Genomic DNA, 21,864 nt, shown 5'->3' on the forward strand with positions numbered 1-21,864 from the left:
AGGGTGTGAAGAAGATGGGGCCAGTCTCTTCTCTGTGGTGCCCAGTGACAGGACAAGAGGTAACGGGCATAAACTGAAACACAGGAAGTTCCGTCTGAATCTGAGGAAAAGCTTCTTTACTGTGAAGGTGACTGAGCCCTGGAACAGATTGCCCAGAGAGGTTGTGGCGTCTCCTTCCCTGGAGATATTAAAAACCTGCCTGAACGCGATCCTGTGCAATGCGCTCTCAATGACCCTGCTTGGGGGGGGGGGGGGGTGTTGGACTAGATGATCTCCAGAGGTCCCTTCCAACCTTGGCCATTCTGTGATTCTGTGCTGGCTTGCTATGCACCTCACCCAGTGTGCACCCTACTAGAGCTGTGTAACTGGTACTTTGCTCTAGAGGGTCCTAAGGAAGTGAAAAAAAATCTTCCAAATAAATAACTAAAATTCAGCCACGTAGTCTTTTCTTCCTCACTGCTTCCCTTCCACCTGCAGGACCTTAGAATTTTTTGGGGTAATTCTTTTTTTTTTGCTTTTAGCTTCTCTGAAACATTTCCATATCATTTATACTATGCAAAGTCAGTAAATTACTGGTCAGTGTCAGTTCCTGAAATGTCTAGCTATGAGCGAAGCTGGATCTCACCAGTATACAGCCAAAACTGCCTGACACCACTTGTTGAAAATGGGCAGAATTATCATATGTACTAAGCTTCCTTGTAGAGACCAGAAAGACACTTTCTAGAAAAGAAGACAACTCCATTTACTGGTCAGACTGTAAAAATAGAAATGGAGAAGGGAAAAAACAACCTAAAATCTATCTACTGCTGTTAAACAGCCTTTTATTTATTTTTCAATATTTTCCCTATAATCATTCATGTTCCTTAGCTTAATATGGCTCATATGGAAATGATGGCTTGGTTTTTATACTAGCTTGACTATTATATATTTCGCACACATAATCAACAGCTCAGCAAACAGAAAACAAAAAAAGGCATGGTGTATCACCTGTTGGACACAGAAATCCACATCAACAGATTTTTTTAGCACGACATGTAGGTTTAGCAGTTACACAACCAGTATTTCAACAATGTGATTCTCAAACTGTGGTCCACAGACCACTGGTGGTCCATGAGGTCCATGAAGTTGTGTTAATTTACTTGCAAGGGATACTAAAGAACATGTCAGTTAGAAGTCTGCTGACGTGTATGCAGAGAGCTCTGTGAGACGCTGAAAGACAAATATTTAAGTGCAGCTTCAGAGCACGGATAGATTCATGGTAGTTCTTAGGTAGATCCACGAACAGCCAATTTCAGGACCAAGTCCAAGACTGTAAAAAAGTAAAGAGTTGCTTAATAATGTGCTGTTAATACTGTTCCGCCCTGACCACCTTTTGGCTGACTCGTTCTGAGGCAGGTTCATGCTGCTTTCCAGTTTGAAATGTCTTCGTTTATGTCAGTAACTCTTACTGAGGGTAGACTTAAAAAGAACTCAAGCCCTCAGCATATACGGAGTGGTAGTGGTTAACTCATCCCTCAGACTACCAGTTTCCAATTTTAGGCAGCATCTAGCTCTTAAACTTCCAGGGAAGTGTGAGTTCAGGGTGGGCAAGGCAGCTGCTCTGATCGGCAGAGCGCTTGGGACAACTGTCTTATGACCTTATCAGTTTCTGTGACTCTTAATCCAGATACCCAGGTATGGTAATTTAGATGTCTTCAGGAGTTACTGAACACTTCATATAAGAAAGATCTGTACATTTTGCTGTGAGTGACATCTCATCTTAGTGTCACAAGTGGACGATAGGTGGCTGATAATGCCACTTACTTGCTTATTCCCCCATCAAAAAGAAGCAAAGCCTAGAGACACAAGGAAGCCCCCAATAAAGCAGTACTGTCATTTATTATGTTGATCATTTCATATTTTTCAGACTGTAGGAATTTATTGCAGTTTGTGCTGTACAACTGAGCAACTAAAGATGACCCCTTTCTCAGAAAGCTTTCCAAAGATAAATAGTGCTTTCAGTAAGAAGATGGGGTAAAGCAATACTACTTAATGCTTTGCTCATTTTCATAGTGTAAAATGAGTGTCAGTTCCAGTTAGCCAAGCTTGTTTTGGAACTTGGAAGAGTACACCACTGCCAATGTGAGCTGGAGATGAAGTCAAAAAAAGGATATAGCTGTTTACTTATTACAGAGGTAGGAAATAAATAGAAGATTCGCCTGCAAATAAAGGTATGTGTTGCCCCTGCTCTCTGCCTCACCTACTTCCCCCTATTTTTTAGGATGAGGCTCTGAAGGACTAGATTTTGGGAAGAAATGAACAGTAGCAGAAAAGACAAAACTCCTGTTAACATAACCAGGAAAGACTTTAACCACTGCATTGATGAAGTTATTTGAAAGGAGTGCTGCCTTTCTGAGGTGCAAAGTTAAGCATAAAGCTTAGTAAAGTGGGCAATATCAGTTTTTAGGACATTGTTAGCTCTTACTCCATAAAATTTCCTTTTAGACACTTATTCAATCCAATCAAGAATCACAAAAGCAGCACATGAACTATTATTTAAGCCATCACTTGAGTGTTTCAAGACTATAACTTATAGATGTGATTTCCCCCAACCCCCATTCCATCCCACAGAAAACTTGTGATTTTATGTGCTTTTTTATGCATGTATTAAACAAATGGCACAGCTGAATAGCTTTTCTTAAAAACTGGACATTCACCAAAAAGAAGTTTGCCAGCACAGACAATTAGGCTTTCTTCTTTTAACAATAGATTGACTGACTGGCACATTTGAAATGCGAGCGTATTTTTTATTCCTCCGTTCACCCTTTGAGCTGATAAACATGAACAATGGGAAACAGCTGGGACAGGAAAACATTTTAGTTTGTATTTTCAAAGCAAGCAAGAAATAAACCCATCAGTGGGAGCCAGATCACATCTTCTGCCTTAGGGGTAGTCAGCAATTGGGGGGAAAAATACGATCCATATTTTTAATCAAACATTACATATTTATTAATGTGCAGCTGGCCTATTGTGTGCATGATTTTTTTTCTTTAACGCTGCGCTGCGTCCGTCAGCCTGACATTGTTCTGTAACTGACATTACTCTATAAGGATCTGGAAATGCACAGATTTAATAGGAATCATTGAGACAATTGCTTTCTGTATTATTAGGTCTGTGTGACGTAGGTACCATCTGAAATTCAATTTTAGAAGAAAAATAAGATATTGTTCTATCAAGACAATATTGTGCACCTGTGATACAGTAGGAATACACACCCTCCCACCCTCTCCAATTTTCCTTCTCGCTCATCTAACTTTGTGACCACTTAATGATACACGCCACTCTTTTGTTAAAAATGTTTGGGCAAATGTATTTTGATCCTTATTGAGATTAAACTTTCAGTACATCTCCTTGGTAGCAAAGGTTGGGCTGTTCATTAGTTGGAGGTTTGGCCTTGTCAGGTTCCATTGACTGTTGGCTTAAAGGATCACTTTATCATCATTTGTCGGCTATAGAGACAGTCTTTATTCAGCCTTGATTCCTCTGGGGTCACAGCTGTCATAACTTCACTTGCTTTATAATGCAGACCCCAGTTTCGCAACCCCCTTAGGTAGTTGTCTAATAGATTCAGTTTACCTTAATATTGGTAATACGTTACTTATAAAGAAATACAAGGGAAAGAAAGGGACAATATTGCTTAAAACATCATCCTCCTAACCTACTGCTTGGTATCAATCATTTGGAAATGAGGTTAAACTCAGCAGAGAAGTATGCTTCCCTTTTGGGTTTAAAATGAGATCTGAGTTTTACTCTCTAATCTTTTAGCTGAAAATCTTCACCCAGAGCCCTCAGGCCTGGTTTTCCACTGGTGAAGGTTGAGATAATGCCATAGATTTCAATGAGGCTATGAGGCTTAGGAGATCAAGACCTCCACCTGCTCTTCTATCCAAGATCCTGCATCCAGAAGTCTGCAGGAGTCTGGGCTTGTCTTGATTTGTTTTGGGGGATTGTTTTGATTTTGGATTTTTTACAACACACTCCAAAAGTCTTCAGCAAAGAATGTACCAAGATCTTTCGTCACAAACAGCATATTTCATATTTTTGGCTCCCTTTTCTTTAGCTGTGTGCAGCTGCTGCCACTCACCATAATGGGAATTTCCTCCCAAACTTCCCACCTCAGGGGGCAATGCTGGACATTCTCTTGCCAGGTTTTAATGGGAACCAACACAAGCGATGGAATACGGTAATTTCTCCCTAATACCTTACCCAGAACACAATCTGAACTACTGTCAGCCCCTAGGCTTCTGGCTCATCACTGTGGCAAACACGAGGCATTGTTCCTCTACCTCTTTGAGACTCCCTTAACAGTTCTTTCAGGTGAGAGCACTCTATTGGCAGGAGAGGTAGGACTGACAGACAGCTGCCATGCAGGACTGGGAGGTGGGCCCTACTCAGGCTCCTGCGATGGGAGCATTGTTAGAAAAGCGATTCCTCCCGTGGAGTTCAGGAACATTAGCAGGCAAGTGAGGTAAATGTTGTGAGAAAACAGTTTATCTGCTGAACAACATAGTTTCAGTCAATCTGAAACTATAAATTTGACCTAAGGTTATGCACTAATGTTTTGAGCTAGAAATCAGCCAGGAGAAGGTTGTGCTAACTGCTGGCCTTTCTTCCTCAGTGGGGCCATCCACTCAGAAACTGAGTTCCCAGGGGTGTTTCTAGCAAGAGAATTTGGATGGACATCTCCCACTCTGAGGTGGGTCCCTCTGCTATGGAGCTAATCCAGTTTTACACATGTTGACACAGGAACAGGAAACGTGATGACTTCCCTCAACATGAGGTCCATAGAATCAACCTCTGGCTCCATTCGGTTTAGTAAATCCTGAGATGTTTTACAAGTGGAACAGCTCCAACAGGGTACTGAGAGAACCCATCTTAGAACCCATCTTTTAAGTATCCTGGTGGCTAATACCACTGCTTTTATGAGCATTTCTAAAATCAACTGGCAGCATCAGTTACTGTAAATAGGATGCTCATACTTCTCATAGTCTTTATTTTTTATCTTTTAAGGTCTAGACAGAAATATCTGTACACTTCGTTGAAGGTAATGCCCTGACTACATTGTTAGTAGCCCTACCAAAGAAGCTTTGCTTTTCACTGTTTGTTTTCAATAGGAAGAATGATCTTTTTAACGTATCACTGAAATGCACATAACAGAGAGAGTTCTGAATGAAAAGCCTTAATATAAAATTATTTGCATCCAGACAGAAACTTCTTTCAGGTACCTGCTTAAAGGGAGTCATCTCACAGATGAGGCATTACAAAATCCATAATTAAAAGAAGGTCTTGCCATACAGAAGACCCCAAATGAAAAGTAAAGAAACAATGTGCGACAGGAGCCTAATCTTCAAAGAGGGAAATTGCTTTGGGAAGTTCTGCTTTCCTTTGCGTTTGCGGAAGTTTGTATGGTCTCAGAGCTGCACACTGGCCTCAAATCTTCCTCTTCAGATACAAGAGGATCCAAACACCAAATGCACTTCAGAATTCACTTACTAGCTCTTTTTTTTTTTTTCAGATTGTTTCTTGAATGAATGATTGTATTTCTGAAAGAATACATACACTCTGTCAGCAGCATATTTTCACAATACAGTTTCTTTCAGATTCCACTCGGTCATATCTTGTGTGAGCATTTGTGCATGGGCATGTGTTGAATTTCCCAGCCAATATCTTACCTAGAGTTTGAATTTCATTTAAGCTTCTAATTCAATGCCAAAACTCACTGCACTATAATATCTTAATTGTTTTAGGTTGATAAGCAAACAAGGAAATGGATCTAGAATGCTCTGGAAGGTGATCTTTCCCTGTAAATATTAGCTTTCATTTCTTTCTTATTATTCTCTTGCAAACTTCTTCCTCATAAGAAATTCATTCAAAACAGTTACAAGGCAAATAAACATGACAGGAAAAAACCTAAGCAATCCGTTTAAAGGGTTGCATAAAAACTGGATATAAATGCCTGTTTCTAAGAACACTGCAGCACCATCCATGAAAAGAGCCTTTAAGATAACTCATCTTACAAAGGAAAACGTCACTAGATAGAGCGTTCATCATTAGGTGTACTACAGTGCATTCATCTGCTTGTGCCCCACTTTGATTAGTATACAGCAAAGATGGCCACAAGCACTCAGAAAGTTTTATTGAGGTTTAAATCTTAATTCAAATGATGCAAAGGGGCACTGAATGAAGATTTAGAACTCTATAAAGCTGCTTGGCTTTATATAATCTATATAATCTATATAATCTATGCCACATAAAAACTGAAGTGCTTCTACTTTGTTATTGAAACATTTCTACTGTAATTTCTTAATATTAGGTAGCAGCCATAGTGTTGGGACTTTACCACATCTGGGAGTACTTCTCTTACAGAGGAGCTTGCCTGCTATCAGTTGCGTGGGATATTATAGAACATATGCACTGTTGATGTCTAGGAGATAATGGAAGAGGAATTGTTACTGCAATTACATATTATTATGCTTTTCAGAAGATAATGTGGGTTCATTCATGTGAGTATTTTGAACTAGCAAATACCATAATTGCTTACATGCCTGTTACAATCCTAAATCCAGTTGACATATCTGATGTACTGTTGTGTTTTTAATCTGGCCATTTGCACATGCACTCTTTATGATTTTCCTCAGACCTGCATGAACTGTGCAAACAAGGAACAAGTGTCTGCGCATTTCCCTTGCAGTTTTGGCCTAAGTAAACACCCAGGAAAACAGACAGAGCACTGTAACTGAGCACTTTTTTTTTTTTTCCCTCAAGAAGATGGAATTAGTCTATGCGAAACCAGGGTAAGTGCAAATGATCTGATCATGCTGTAATGACAAATTTATGAAAGTAAGAGCATGTGTATTGTTTCAGCTCTCCTTTCACAACATATTGCATTGACAGAGAATGTGTAGCAAATTATTCAGCCAGTCACTTAACCGGAAAACAAAGGGAGATGATTAAGAAATATCAGTATTCTGAAGCAGCAATCACAGTGACCCAGCCAAGGAGTGATGAAGAATGACAAGCCCAAGCCCAGCCAAGAAACAGTGCAGTCCTCTTGCTTTACAACCACAGGTTTACGGCCAACAATCCTTCGCAGACTTTCCTGCGGTACAAAGCAGGAGGACACAGATAACAACAGATAGCTACATGGGAACAGGATAGTGTTTCTATTATTCTCATGTTCATAGTCAGTGACAGAAAATATTTGGAGAAAAGATATGTATTCTTTTAAATTCCTGCTTACAAATCCACTAGAGGGAGCTTATGTATAACCTCTGCTAGGCCAACAATGTTAACAAGAGTTTGGTTTCGCATAATTAACAAAGATGAGGTAGCTATGAGGGGGGATACCTGCACTGCTATTTTTTTCTCAGTCAGTCTTCTTGGAGCTCAGTGATGGCATTTTTGGCACCTCCAGTTCCAACTAGAACAGTTACTTGTTCTCCTTAAGTGGAAGCAGCAATCTGGTTGGAGTTACCTGGGATATCTTCATCACGGACAGATTCAAGAATGAGAGAAAGAGCAGCTGCTTTTGGGGTGGGAGTAGGGGGGAATATACACTTGTAACAGAAAAATATTAGCAAGATTTAACTTTCCCTATCTTCTGTCTTCATATTTTAATTCTGACTGTAAAATAATAATTCAGTCTCTATAATTCCCTCTTAAGAAAGAGAGGAACAAGCCAATCACAGTCACTTCCTTCTTAGTTCAGTAAGACAGCAGGCTTTGAGCACAGTGTTTGGATGGGACTGCTTGCACTCAGCAGGAAGCCAGAACGTCTCCCTTCTGTAGGAGCGAGTTGATACAAAATTTGTTATCTTTCACAATATTTATAAAGCAAATACCTTCAGGTATTTGCTACGGTGTCAACCTAATATAAAAAATGATTTAGCTCTGTCATATTACAAATACAAACTCAAATTTAGTAGCAAAGACGCAATTGCAACTATGACTCTAGTTAAATCTAGAGATAATGCATTTTCAACCTATGTACTTACAAAGTACACTCTACCTAGGTGATCAGATACAGTACCAAAAAGCTTATCCTAAAACTTGAAACTGCTGTATCCTTCACACTCATTTTGTTACCTTTTCTCTTTCTATTTTTTTTGGTGGGAGAGAAAACTTATGACTACACTTCAGCTGTCACCAGCTTTCAAGGTTATACTGATAGGAATGAGACATATATTCCTAATCTGCATACCAATGCATTGAGAATGCAGAGGCAGGCTTTTCGCCATGGAATAGATGATGATAAGGTCTTAAGTCTTTTGAATTTCTTGTGTTGTACTTGTATTATCATATGATTTCTTAAGCCAAGGATGAATATGTAAATTTCTTGCCACTGACTTACTCCAAAATAATGGACATTACACTTGCACAGTGGCAATTCAGAGTGTAAAATTGATTAATATTTGTTTTCAAAATGACATGCAGTGATGTATGGATCCTTTTACAACTTAAATTAATACTTTAAAGAGATGAATGGTCTCTACAGAGGATGTTAAAGTTCAAGCTGAAAAATTTGCATATTTATATTACAACCAACTGATAATAATTGTCGAAACAGAATGTAATGTGGTTCGTTTTTCATTTTAATCTGGTTGTACTCAAACACAGGACCTCATTAACTTCCAGCAACTAATACAGCACTATCAGTCCCCGTAAAACAGGCTTGCCTTGAATTTATGAATTTCAAAGACTATTTCCAGTGGTGAATCACTCTTAAACACTGGGTCACCCAGTAGCACGTGCACTCCATGTCATATGCCATAGAAGCATGAAAGTTACCTGGTCTAAAGTACTTCAGAATCCCATGGCCAGATACCTACTTGCTAGGTGCCATCTGGAGTTGAATTTGAAGTGCTACATCTTACCTTTGATGGCCCATTCAAAGAAGGACAATTTTGCCCTGAATGACAGAAGTTGGGAAATGCAGCTCCATCCACTTCCTAGGTTGGGTGATATTCTTTAAGAGCACAAAACGAACAACGGCATCTTTCCTTAAAACAAAGCAAAAGGAAAAGTGCAGGACTTGGTGGAGGAGATACCAGAACCCAGAAGGCGTTGAGGATGAAGCCCAAGTAAACGCTATTCAGTTTAGATTTAAAAAGTAACAGCAATAGAGTTACTAATACCTCCCTTCTCTGAAGACAGGAGCCATAAAATAAGCATGCATTCGTCTTTAAATTGGTGTTGTATTATAATCATTTTTGCACCAGATGTATCAGGAAAATGTACATCAATGGATATCGAGTCTTCTAATACTGGGGCTTATTTCTTTAAGTCACTAGGATGTTGATTGCTATGGAAAGAGCCAATTTGGAGGTACTGCTTATAATGCAACCTCTTCAACTCTTCCTATTTATCCATATAAATACAGTTAAGTAATAACTAAAGGATAGTGAGATTATCTGATTTTTATGAATAAAATTACTTTAGGGGAAAATAATAAACTATTTTTCTACGTCATTTCATATTTTGATAGTTCATCTGAACTGATCTGTGCTCTTGAAATTCCATGGACCTAAGAACTTGCATTGACTCAGATGTTTTTATCTGCCCAAGAGGTTTGGTATATGGCCAGTCTGGTAGGATGCGAGAGCAACTGAAACTTTCATCTACTTTAATAATAAAATGGCTACAAATAACTAAGGACTACTTGTATTTATAACTGACCCAAAAGGGCTGCCTGACAGTAGGTAATACCTGGATTGGGACACATTCCCAAACTCCTAAGGATATTCTTAGAGGGAGCAGGGTAACATTACTAAGCCAACTTCCTGTAGCCCAGATGCTGTGCTATGCAAAAACCAGGTTAGTAAGGTCAGCTCCGTGACTGCTTTGTGCAGCCCTGGGAAAGTCCTGAGAGGTTGAGAAAAAGAGGAGGAACATTCAGAAACTCTGTAAGGAAACTGAATGTACATGTTACCAATAAGAATAACAAGAACATTCATTTCAGTGAATGAAAATCTATAAAAAATGTCAGTACCTGGAATTATAATTATTATTTTCCATGAAGCCATCCAGATTTCACCTTATAATTTGACTAAGAACTTGCCTGTAGGTCTTCCTATCAGCTGCCAAATACCTGGAGGACAATAGTAACAAACTGTTCCAACTGCACAGCAATTGCACTCTCAGTTGTTGCAGCTTTATAATGTTGCAAGAATTCAGTCTTTGCGTGCCAACTGGCAAAATTAGTTTATAGAATAAGCCAGTGAGACGCCTTGTAGACTTCCCAGGCCTTATTGAATGAGTTATGTTGCATCCAGGCTACCACAAATCTTAAAATGAAATCATAAAAAAGGCAAAGTAATAAAAGCTCTCCCCCAGCATATAAATACATCCATCCCGCATGTTGTTCACCAAAGTGATAGAAGAAAAAGACGATAAAAGACAGATAAGATGCTAATAAAAGAAACTATTGCATAGGTGGAGGGAAGGGAAGAGAAAACAATACTCCTAACCAGAAACACAGTAAAGGGCTCTAAATTATTTATTATCACTTAGCAAAGCGACAGAGTCAGTATGGACAGTAAACATTAACTCAGGTGCATGTTAGGCAAGGAATGGAGGAAACATAATGCACAGCACCCCCAGTTCTTGAATACTTCGTGGTTGTTCCATCTCAAACATGATATTACAGAATAGTATAAAGAAAAGCAACAAGCACAAGCAAAATTTCGGAATGGTTACTGAAAAATTAAATAGATAGGATTCCTTTGCTTAACAAAGGAGAGCTTGAAGGAGGATGTAAGAGAGTCTATAAAAACATGCCTTAATATAGAAAAGGGAAATTGGGAATAAATAGTTACCATTTCTCATAACACATTAAATAAGGACCAACCAGTAAAATTATCAGGTGGCAGGTTTATAGAAATTAAAAGCATTATCTCTTACCCAGTTGTTATTTAATTCAAACAGACTTCCTTACAAAATTTGGACGTTAACATTGTGTCTAGGTTCAGAAGGTGACTGGAGAAAATTCAGACAAAAAATGACCATCAAGGACTATTAAATACAAAGGAGCAAGTGTAAACAACAGTCGCTGAACTCCAGATCGCTGGAAACAGTGAGAATACAATGGGGAAAGCTTCACTTTGGTTGCCCCAGCCTTCTGGGTTTTTTTGTAAACACCTGCAGGAGACAGGATGTAAGGCTAGATACTTGCGTAGAGCATAGCTGCTGCTGTGCTCTGATAGACTGACCGAATGCCAGCAGCAGAAAAATCAAGAACTAGAACACAGGAACACTTGTTCTACTCTAATCACAGCTGTACAGATCACATAATACTTTGGTTTTTGAACCCCACCAAACATACTGGCAAATTTTCTTATTGCAGCAAGACTCTTAGCCAGTGAAACCAGGCATTTCTGGTAGAAATTCTGGCAATCCCTACGAGGCAATGAGAGTGAGTTAAGCCATCAGAAATAGATATTTACACATGGAAATTGTTAGCAATACCACTCTTCTTTTCCCTAGAGACAGTTCCATTGCAACAGTCTTGGAAAACACATGCGCGCGCGCACACACACGCACATAGAAACAATCAATAGATACACTTAGAAAGCTTGTTATACCATGTTGTGCCTCACAGATTTTGATATTATCAATCATAATTGAGTTAGATATAATCCATCTGACTCTCAGTATGCTAGGGTCAGCAGGGGACGCAATGCCTCACTTCACATCAATTACCACATATAGTAAGGTGGTGGTAAGCAATTCCATTTGATAGTTTGCAGCTATAAATAATTATATAGCAATAGCAGTAAAGTTGGCTCTTGGGCACAATACAGAATCATGAATTTTCATTTACTTATATCTGAGAAGCCGTTAGGCCTGCTGGTTTGAAATGTGAACCCCTGATTAGGTATATCAGTCTTTATATTAATGCAGTATATGCAGCTGGTAGATGCTTTTGAATGAACATTTTATGCTTTCTCTTATTTCATATGAGAATATTTTCATTACTAATACAACCAAATGATACATAAGCCCTGATTAGAAATTGCTACGACAAAGCAAACTTGGTCTCATGCTCCTTTAATATCATGTGCCATTTTTCATGCAGTTCAGGTTCTGTCCCATCCAAGTCTCTGTGGGATTTCAGTAAGACGCGTTTTATATTCTGTATAATAAATTCTTACCAATTCGAAAACATACAGAGTAAAGCAGGTTTATTAAGCAGCAGAATAGTGCAGAGAGGATGTATCAAAGATTGTTTACTTTCTTGCTTTGGCTGGATATCTATTCCTTTTTAATTGCTGCTATTTATGATACATTTTGCATTAACCAGGTATAATAGGCTACTTTAAGCAAAAGGACTTTGGCGCAAGTGATTGAGAGCATCTGTCAGCAGAAGCAGAGTGGACATAGATATGAAGTCAGATTAGGAATAGGGCAGAAGCATGGGAAGAAGTTTGGCTGACTTTAAATTTAAAAGTCAGAAAAGAATCAACTTAAGAAATACCTAAGAAAGGCTGGAAAACTACAAGAAGCGCAGCATGATGAAGAAGAGAACCAGAGGAAGCAATCCTCCAATCTTCCTAAAACATATGGGGACACCTCTATGGCCCATAAAGTGCAACAAAATTCATACAAAGTTTTAAGCAACATGGAATTGGGAGGTGAGAGGAATAAAGATACAAGACAGTCTGTGAATTAGATAAATTTTTGCATTAAAAAATCCCACTTTTAGAAACTTTGCAATCAAACCTTTTCCAGCAGGTGGCAAGTATTTGGGGGTCCCCATGACCAGTGCCGCACGTATGAGTAAGTAATGAAATACCCTAGTAAAGTCATATTTTTGGATGTTTCTCTAGATTGAAATGTACAGAGATTTTTCAAGAACATCTACTACATACAACAAAGCTTTTATAGACTAAGAATTTGTTTCAAAGGGAGCAAAGAATCTTGACCTCAGTATTTGTCCACTGGGAGCGTATAATCTTGACATTTTCAAAAATCAGGCTTTACACTGTCTTAGGGAAAGCGGTAGGTCTTGTTGAAATAATTCTGAGACTCTGCAGAACTAGCATGCTGTGATTTATAGATTCTTGTCTTATCAGAAGGTGGAAGAGGCTGTGAAAGTGAAATATAGCTGACTGTGGTCATTTGGTCAGGTACAACATATTTCTGGCAAGAAGAAACCAATCACAACTAGCAACTTGTGCTATTCACCACATTTCACCCAATGATCACAGAATGAATATGGGAAACGTGCCATGTTCTCTCCTGGAAATTTCTGTGGAAGGTCAAATTTCTGTGGCAAACTCATTTTCAGAGGTGAGCATGCCACAAGCAAGGGTTGCAGAGCACTCACATGGATTGCTACTAATTACTTACAGAGATGCTGGGAAGGAGGCATTGTACAGTAAACTAGGAAGGGACAAACTGTGCTGGGGCAATAACAGGAATCAGATCCCAGAGTGCTGATGTGAAATGGGGTAGATGGGACCACACAACACCCAGAAGGAGTTAATGGTCAAAAGGGGAAGAAACACGCCTCATCATCAAGATGTTGAAATGGGGAGACAAGATTTTAGGAAAGAGTCTGTCTCCCTCTCTTTCACCTTGACCAAAAGACCAATTTTGACAACTAGCAGCAATAAGACAGCAAGGGAAATCAAAAAACATTAAGTAACCTGACAATTCATCCAGGAAGAAGACTTCTAACCAAGAGGAAGATTAAATGCACTAACGATGTCATAGACATTTGGTCAAGAGTTAATAATTTAAAATAAAGCCAGTTTACACGTGCCAAAGGAATGCATAGCTTTCACTAATACTAAAACCCTTTTGAATGAAAAAGGGCAGGTTTGCTGTATGATCAAGTAAACACCATATCCTTAATTACGATTTGATAGGGTGGATCTAATTTTAGTAATGCAACCTATGTGAAAACAATGCAACAACGGCTTTGGGAGGCCCAGGTCATAGTCTGTAGAGCAGCATCTTGCTGATCAGAGAACTGGCATTTAGCAGCATGAATTGAACTGCAATCAACAAGCAGCCTGATTTGTGTTCTAAATTGGTGTTTAGCAGCATGATCTGAACTGCAATCAAGGGAGAACTCCGAGCATTTTCTAAGGGGAGCAAATGGATAGTTTCCAATCTCATTAAACAAAATATTTGTAGCAGTTTAAATTAGATTGGAAAAGATCCCAAATTATTTGTACATGAGATCTGTAGAAAGAGAACTTTCTGAATACGTTTCAGAGCAGCAACCTGCACAAATGTAAAAGTTCTAGTAAAATTTTCACTCTCAGTGGGTCCTTTATAATTTTCCACATCACGGAAGAAAAGATTTGTGAAAAGCCATTCTAATACAACAAGTAGGCATTTTGTATCTATTTTTTTACTCTTCATTAATTTCTCTGCTCTATAACATGCTGTACCCCCTGCATGGGTTGTTGGGGTTTTTCTTCTGCAACTACAAAGCTTCCCAGAAAAATCACAACACATCTTGTTGGTAAGAAAGCTATACTGCCTTGAAGTGTCACAAGTTAGTTTCCTGATGTCACTGCTCAGAGGGCTTAAAGAATATAGAATAAAATAATAATCCCTAGGCATAAATATTATTAAAGAATTTGGTGGCCTTACCATGAACCTGATGCACTGTGCATCCTCCCAGTTGGCATTATTTTTCCTGTAATTATGTCATCAATCTGATACCACACCAGAAGCCTGATATGTCACAATATTCGCACAATTGAATACTTTAAAAACCATCTCCCATGCCAGTTTTGTACATTTTGTGTTTGTCTCATGTTTTTCTTCATCTCCTCACTCAATCACAGCCAACGGTCAATTTGAAGAGCTGGCTACCCGGCCTGTTGCCATATCTCTGCATATTCATGAGTAAAATCTTTCAATATCCACATGGCAAACCTTTCAAACTGTCATAAGGAAGAAATAATCACCTTTTCTTTAACATCTAACAAAGGCCACCAGAGCTGTGTTCTTTGTATAATAGTTAACATTGTCACTAGTAATCAATTTATTTTACTGGTAAAGACAGTATTCTCATGACAAGTCAAAGACCTTTGGAAACAGTACATCTGTGCCTGCTATTTAAGCACACACAGAAACAAAGCAGCAGAATATATTAGAAACAAAAAATATGTCAGCTTGTATAATGGTCCCATTGTTTGCTCCACCAGAGAGGGATTGTGCCATAACATATGACGCTGAATGTGCTTTTCTTGTTCTCCAGCCTTCATAATAAAGTATTTGATGCAAATACTCCAATCACATGGAGAAGATGCGGATGTTAGTTGTCCTTCCTTTCACTGCTATCCCTGCTGCCTCAAGAAATGTATTTTTATGAATATTAAGAAACCCAAACAGCAGATCAATGGAATCCCGCTTCAATGTGCTGACTTTAATAGCAGGTGCTTTGATTCACAGTTGGCTCAATACTGAGTCCCCTCTATCGGAGACTGACGGTTCAGTACTGTACTGTTCAGTAAATGACACCTGTATTGTGACGTTAGGCTGCTTAGTTATTTTGCACAAGATAAAAGAGATAAAGAAAAAGCTTGGAGACAAGCAAATATCTACAGCTCTATGCATATACAGTAAATTGCTCTATATAGCACCACACCTGTACACAGTCCTGTGCAGCATTTTATTATGGGTAGTGCCCACAATTTACAGGAGGATGGGTTTCCAAAAGTGTATGATAAGGTAGTGTAAGTCTGTTCACTCGTTTATAAATCTCCACTGACGCTAGCAGGGGGAGTCTAAGGTGGCAGCTTTAAACATATAGCACAACCTTAAATAACAAGTAGCATATTACCCCTTAATTATGCAGCATAGACCCTCAAATTATCCAGTGCTAGAACAGCTGGTCCAGTTCAATCTTTCTGTTCTTACTCACTCGTCAAAGAATAGGAAACAACTGCCCGCAAAAGAAGGGAAAAGGGCGTGAATAACTGTGGGGAGGCCTGTGCCTTGCCACAGGGGCCAGAGACAGAAGAGAGTTCCAGGGCCGCCCCAGCTAAACTGCAGCAAGTGCCGTCCTCTGCTGACAGGAAACAAGCAGCTTGGCAAGCCTGCCTCTCCTCCGGCTGCACTAACTGTCAGATAGTGCTTGAAAGCTGTTAATTTTTCTGTAATTGGAAAAGGGGGGGGGGCCCTTCATGAGGCAAACAGGACAGCGATGTGTTCTTTTATCACTGCATATTCTGCTATAATAGGGCTACACAGCACATCTTCTATAAGAAGCAGCAGCCTCAGTCCTAGTCCTATCTATCTCACAGAGCCATGCAGCAGTCTTCTGGATAACAGGAGAGTTTCCAGGGTTCTGCTTTATGAGACTTAAATGTGACCTTCCCAAATCATTTGGTAGGATTATACTAGTTCTTTTCTGCCTGTCTGGACTTGGAATGAAAGGATGGTTCAGGCAGAAGCTCATCAGTTTTCCCTTCCTGGGCACTCTTTAATTGGGCTATTACACACGTCTACATGAGAATATTGCATGAGCTTAGGAAATCCATGGTCCCCATGTTAAATTATTGTTTCACACCTTTTGTCCTGGTGGAAACCAAGCAGACTTCATGCACAAGTGAGTCAGCTACTGCAGAGAGCCACAGTGCACTCAAATGAACTTTAAACCAACCCAAATTAAAATTAAATAGACTAAATATTGCCTGCTGCAGCATGCTGCCACTACAAAACAACCAGAAGTAGAACCATAGGAGCGATCAAAAAGGTCTGTTAGAGGTACCTGATCTTATGCTGCTGGATCCACATGGCCATTAATGTCTGCCATGAGCACAAGGGGCCTGCAGCAGTTTGGATAATGGCTGAAGCTCCCTGAGACACAATAACAACCTCAGCAACCCTTCCCCTAGAAACTGGACATTGTAACAGAATTCCTACATCTCAAAAGGCCACTCTATAAACAGAGATGAAATCTGAATATTCAAACCTTCAGCCCTCCTGCTGAGCACAGCTGAGCCTGCTGCAGCTTAACTTCAAAGGCAAGAGAGCCATGAGAAAGGAAGCAAGGCCTTATAGTGCACAGTTGACTTAGCAGTGTTGCCTGGCTAAGCTATATGACTATTGTGTGTGCACTATTAAATGGCATTGTAATGCACACAGCAGATCTTCAGCTTTGGAAGAACAGACTCAACATTTGGCTATTCTCATGCAGGGGCAAATGCATCTAATTATTACTTGACTATTAATTTGCATTTAAAAAGCCTAAGCCAATTCTGAATATATCATTGCTCTGTTATAACCTGTGCATTAGGTAATGATTTAGGCTATGCAGCCAAAGCAGAGCACAAACTTTGCCTATACTGTTACCTAGTGCGGGGAGCAGGTGCTCCAGGCCATGGAGATTCTGGATCCTGGAGCATATGGCTGAGGACTGTGCAGAGGATAAGTGTTCCCTCCAGGGAAGCCAGTGTCCTGAGCTGCTGCTGGCAATGCATTGAATTCCTGATTCCCGGGGCACAACACGAGTCAGGTTCACACTGGAACAGTCAAGACACTGGTGATTTAAGCAATTGTTTGGAGACACGCAGGCAGCTCCCGGTACTGCTCAATTCTGAATCTGCATCTTGTGCATGCCAGACACGTACCTAAACCAGTGGCAGTTCAGAGGAAGCAAAACAGTGGTGGGTCCTGTTGACTTAATGCTCTTCTGATTCCTCCTCCTCCCTTCCCCCATTCTGCACTGACACAAAAGCCTCAATCCTCCAAAATATTTTCCAAATTCAAATGTTTGATATTTGGACTGCAGTAAAGCAATACCCTCTGTGAAGGACTAGGACAAGAAGATACCCTTATCTTACTGTGGCTTCTGCAGTTGCCAAGGGACTATATCTAGTGTTTCTGTCCAGCACTCCATGCAAGTTTCTTCAGTGAGATCATAACATGCTGAAGCTCATCTGTACTGCACAGGGACAAAGGAGCCTGGGGCACTTCCTGTAAGAGCACAGTTTATTTCAGCAGCAGTGATTAACAGCTCTCACTTAAACACGATGCTGCGCAGAACAGTATTTGTCCATTCCTTGGGACTGCCACTAGGATAGCTGTTTTTGGCTAGGACAGCAGGCTAGGACAGCTTGCAAAGCGTTTGAGATGAACTATAACGCAGTTAAGTGGTAGCACTGCTGACGTCCCCGGCAGAGCTATTGAGGGTTGCCAAAGTAAGACTGATTTACTTTTTTTTTTGTCTTTTAAAAACACCATTTGAAGTGTAACCTATTTGGTTTTGGCAGTGCATTTACTTGTGGCTTCTTTTAACCGGAATGGAAACGCATGCATTTATCTTTCGGTCACTTACTCATAATTTCTGCTCTTTCTCTGAGCTCTCAGAGTGAGCCCTGCTATGCCCTATTAACATCACTTTCTAATTATTTCTACTGCAAGGCCCATTCTAAAAGATAAAATTATAAGAGAATTTGTGACATATATACCCAAGCATCTCAATATGCCCTTGTCAGGCTGTAATAGCATCATTGCCTCTCACTGAGTGTAGTGGCTCTCTGAAGTCTAGATGGTCGCACTGGAAACGTGGTCTGGTAACATATTGATAGGTCCAATTTTTCACTGTCAGGGAAAGCATTTTTATTAAGCAGACATGTTAAAAGTGAAAGGTTTGCAAGAACATGCAATGTGGTGAGTTGCAGTTGGGAAAACCATCTTTACATTGAAAGCAGGCGCAGAAGTCTATCCTCATGGGTATCTTTAAAGAACACGGATCTGTGATTAATCTCACTGGCCAGGGTATGTCATATAAATGTCATCAAAAGCCCAGCATGTATCTGGCAGTAAAAATACCTGGTGGTTATTAAAAAAAAGTGAGGTGATGATGATAGTTTTCTACAGTTCAGCACATTGCTTATTTCACACGTCACTGGTTTGGAGTTGGGAGGAGTAGGAACAGGGAGGAAATGTTCATTTCAGGCCCTAATTCTAAACACTGTTAAACCTTAGTGTTACTTAGCAGAAGGACTTGCATGTACAAATTACATGTGCACGGCTATGTGTGAACTCAGGCACTAAACATTTACTCAGTAAATTGCTTAGCTGGCATACAGCTTTGTCTCAGTATGGCATAGTTACAACTGCAAAATTGGGATGCTGCTGACGATTCATATACTCAAGATAGATTCCCTCACCAGAGGTTACTCTAATGAAGCAACAGCCAAAACTTCAAGTTTTCTTGCAAACAGACGTACATGACAATAAGCCTTTGCCTTAGTAGAAGTGAATGCTGTCTTGCATCTAAAGATACTGGGCTGAGCCAGGGAAGACATGCACTCGCTTTCTAAGCATCCAGTTTCAATTGCTGCCCACCCTGTTTGTTTATCCTACCAAAATTGCATGCAACAGAGTGACCACTGAAAAGTTCTGCTTTGTTAATAGTTCCAAGAATTGTTATCTTTAATGGAACTTTGAAAGCAGTGAATCAAAGAAAGTCTTCATCGGTGTCTTATGTCATCTGTATCCTGAAGAGACTCTCTCAGCGTCCACAGCATTTACTAGGCAGTAAGGAGGGAACAGGGTGGCTGGTAAGATGTTAGCGAGATTGCTACTACATAATTTATAGGGAAACTGAAGCAGCTTTAGTTTTTGGGCTGATGAGTTATTTACATCATTGTTTTGAGATGATTAATACAGTTGTATTGTGCTCAACCAGCCACAATTTGTGTGACGACAGATTAAATATTTATTTTAATTGCTACCTATAAAACAAATTTGTTCTGAGGGTGCTGTTAGTACATTTACAAGGCATGTTTGATGTTAGCGTACCTGATTAAAAAAATGGTGGTTAATCACAGTTTTTACTAATTCAAGGCATTCTTGGTAACGCTAGCAGGCAAGGTAAGGATTGAACTGGCATGGAGAAAAGACGTCCTGATGACCCCCTCAAAGGGGTCCTGTCACATGAGGGATGGGACCTGTGCTGATGAGAAACTTGTCTTGCTAATGATCAGGCTACTGTATGTTGTAGGGCAGATAGGCTACTTCACTCCAGTTGGTCTTTTACTGATTTTCTGCACAAGAGTGAATTTTATATTCCCTTAAAAAGCAGAAGATTCAGATGCAGGGGCTATCAGTGCAACACATCCGTATCCAAATTTTCCAGTTTATCATTTAATAAAGATACCTTTTTGCAGAGAAGGTGTGAATTGCCACTCTGCTCACTTATTCCTGTGAAGTTATATTGGTTTTACTGTCTCCAATCTGTTCAATATAAAGCAGTGTTCATCTTTTAATAAGATACTGTGGAAGTGAGAGGTTCTGTGAGGGGAAAGAGACAGGGAAAAAAATCAATTTTTGAAAATGCAGAAATGACTGTATTCAACTGTTTTCATGAGATGAAGACATTGGCAAATGATTGCTGGTGAACGATAACTAGACACTTCACATGATATTATTTCAAGGTGTGGCAAATACTTTCCTATTTTGAAAGCATATTTTATTAGAATTACCATGGTATATATTTCCACATCAAAGGAAATAGGAAAATTTGATTATAAGGAATAAATTAATTACATTTTACTTGTGACCTCATCTGCCTGTAAAGATCATATAACAAAAAATAGGCGAATCAAAATTCCTCAAAAGCTCTAAGTGCTCTAATTTACAGTAACATTTTGTGAGAAACTAAAGATATTATTTTTTATAGATTCATTTAAAAAGTTTCTCTTCAGTCATGGCTGCTTACAGAGGAAGTCCAGGCACATCTATACCCGTAAGGCATGATGGCAACTCATACTTGTGAATGCAAACACAGAATACGGCCAATCGATTTCTGCAGAAGTTTTTATTTTCAATGTACTTAAAAATGTTGTAAAAGACAGCTAAAAAATTATGAAATATCCTTTCCTATATTATTAAAAGGTGCCTCTATAGTCTCATACAGCTGCTTCTAGGGAGAAAATATTATTCCTTGCTACTTGAACTTGAGACTTGGAGTCACTTATAACTACAATTGTCATTTTAGCTTAGTTGAAACAAGTATTTACTATTAGGCACAGGTTAGCCTTAGATTTTATGACCAATTCTTTCCATATCATGAACTGTCAGTTCTGATGAGAAGCATAAGCTACATTAAGAATAAAAGATGAGTCCTTTTAGCATTATTTCCCATTTAAAAAGGGAAAAAAAAAGGAATCTGACAATCAAAGTAAGCCCGTTATATTTCCCCTGCTCTAATAAAGTGAGATATTCTGATGGAAAAAGATGAATTACCCTCTGCATATCAGCATCAAAGTAGAGATTGTCTATGGTTTAAAAAAAGGAAAAAAAAGCCTTTTCCATTTGGATTGTGCTGATAACATTTATTTTTCTCCTTCCATCTGGAAATCCTGTGGGTATCATGAGAATTGTAGCGAAGCTGATTGGGGTCATGTGTGAGGGCACTGGGATCAGAGCCAATGTCACGTCCAGCCTCCTGCAGCTTCAAGAGCTCCCAGAGAGAGTGTAAGTACAAATCTGTGGCATATTGGGAAATGAGGGTGGTAACAACTGAGGTCAGTGGCCAGAGTGTTTCAAACAGTCTTGGGAGCAGTGATCAGTTCTTAACCCGCAGCAGATATATTGAATGGAGCTTCAATAAAGAATGGTGTTGTATTCTGCCGGAACGATGCTCTAATCCTATTACTTCATGAAATTTGGGTACATTCATAGAAATATGTGAAGCTTACAAATTTGATTGAGAACGTCTTCTCTCTTCATCTGGCACAGAAGTTAGAATAGCAGACCTCTTCCTTTTTGTCTATCTACTTTTTAATAGCGTTGCCAAGAAGGAAATTAGATGAGAATGAAATCAGTAAACGACAGTGAGTTTTCTAGTCC

At 39.4% G+C, this 21,864-nt stretch overlaps 1 long non-coding RNA gene across 3 annotated transcripts in view; it reads right to left on the bottom strand.

Annotated features, from left to right (window-relative positions):
• The window catches only part of LOC104146321 (uncharacterized), a 115,383-nt gene that overhangs the window by 12,883 nt on the left and 80,636 nt on the right, over nt 1-21,864 (bottom strand). Inside the window, exon 12 of one of the 3 annotated variants that reach the window (XR_011143203.1) lies at nt 20,177-20,304. The exons of the other annotated variants lie outside the window; for them this stretch is intronic. This is a non-coding gene — a long non-coding RNA (uncharacterized lncRNA). Of the gene's footprint in view, nt 1-20,176; nt 20,305-21,864 lie in introns of those variants that run through there. 3 annotated transcript variants of the gene reach the window in all.

This window comes from Struthio camelus, chromosome 10, assembly GCF_040807025.1.
Source record: "Struthio camelus isolate bStrCam1 chromosome 10, bStrCam1.hap1, whole genome shotgun sequence".
Lineage (NCBI taxonomy): Eukaryota > Metazoa > Chordata > Aves > Struthioniformes > Struthionidae > Struthio > Struthio camelus.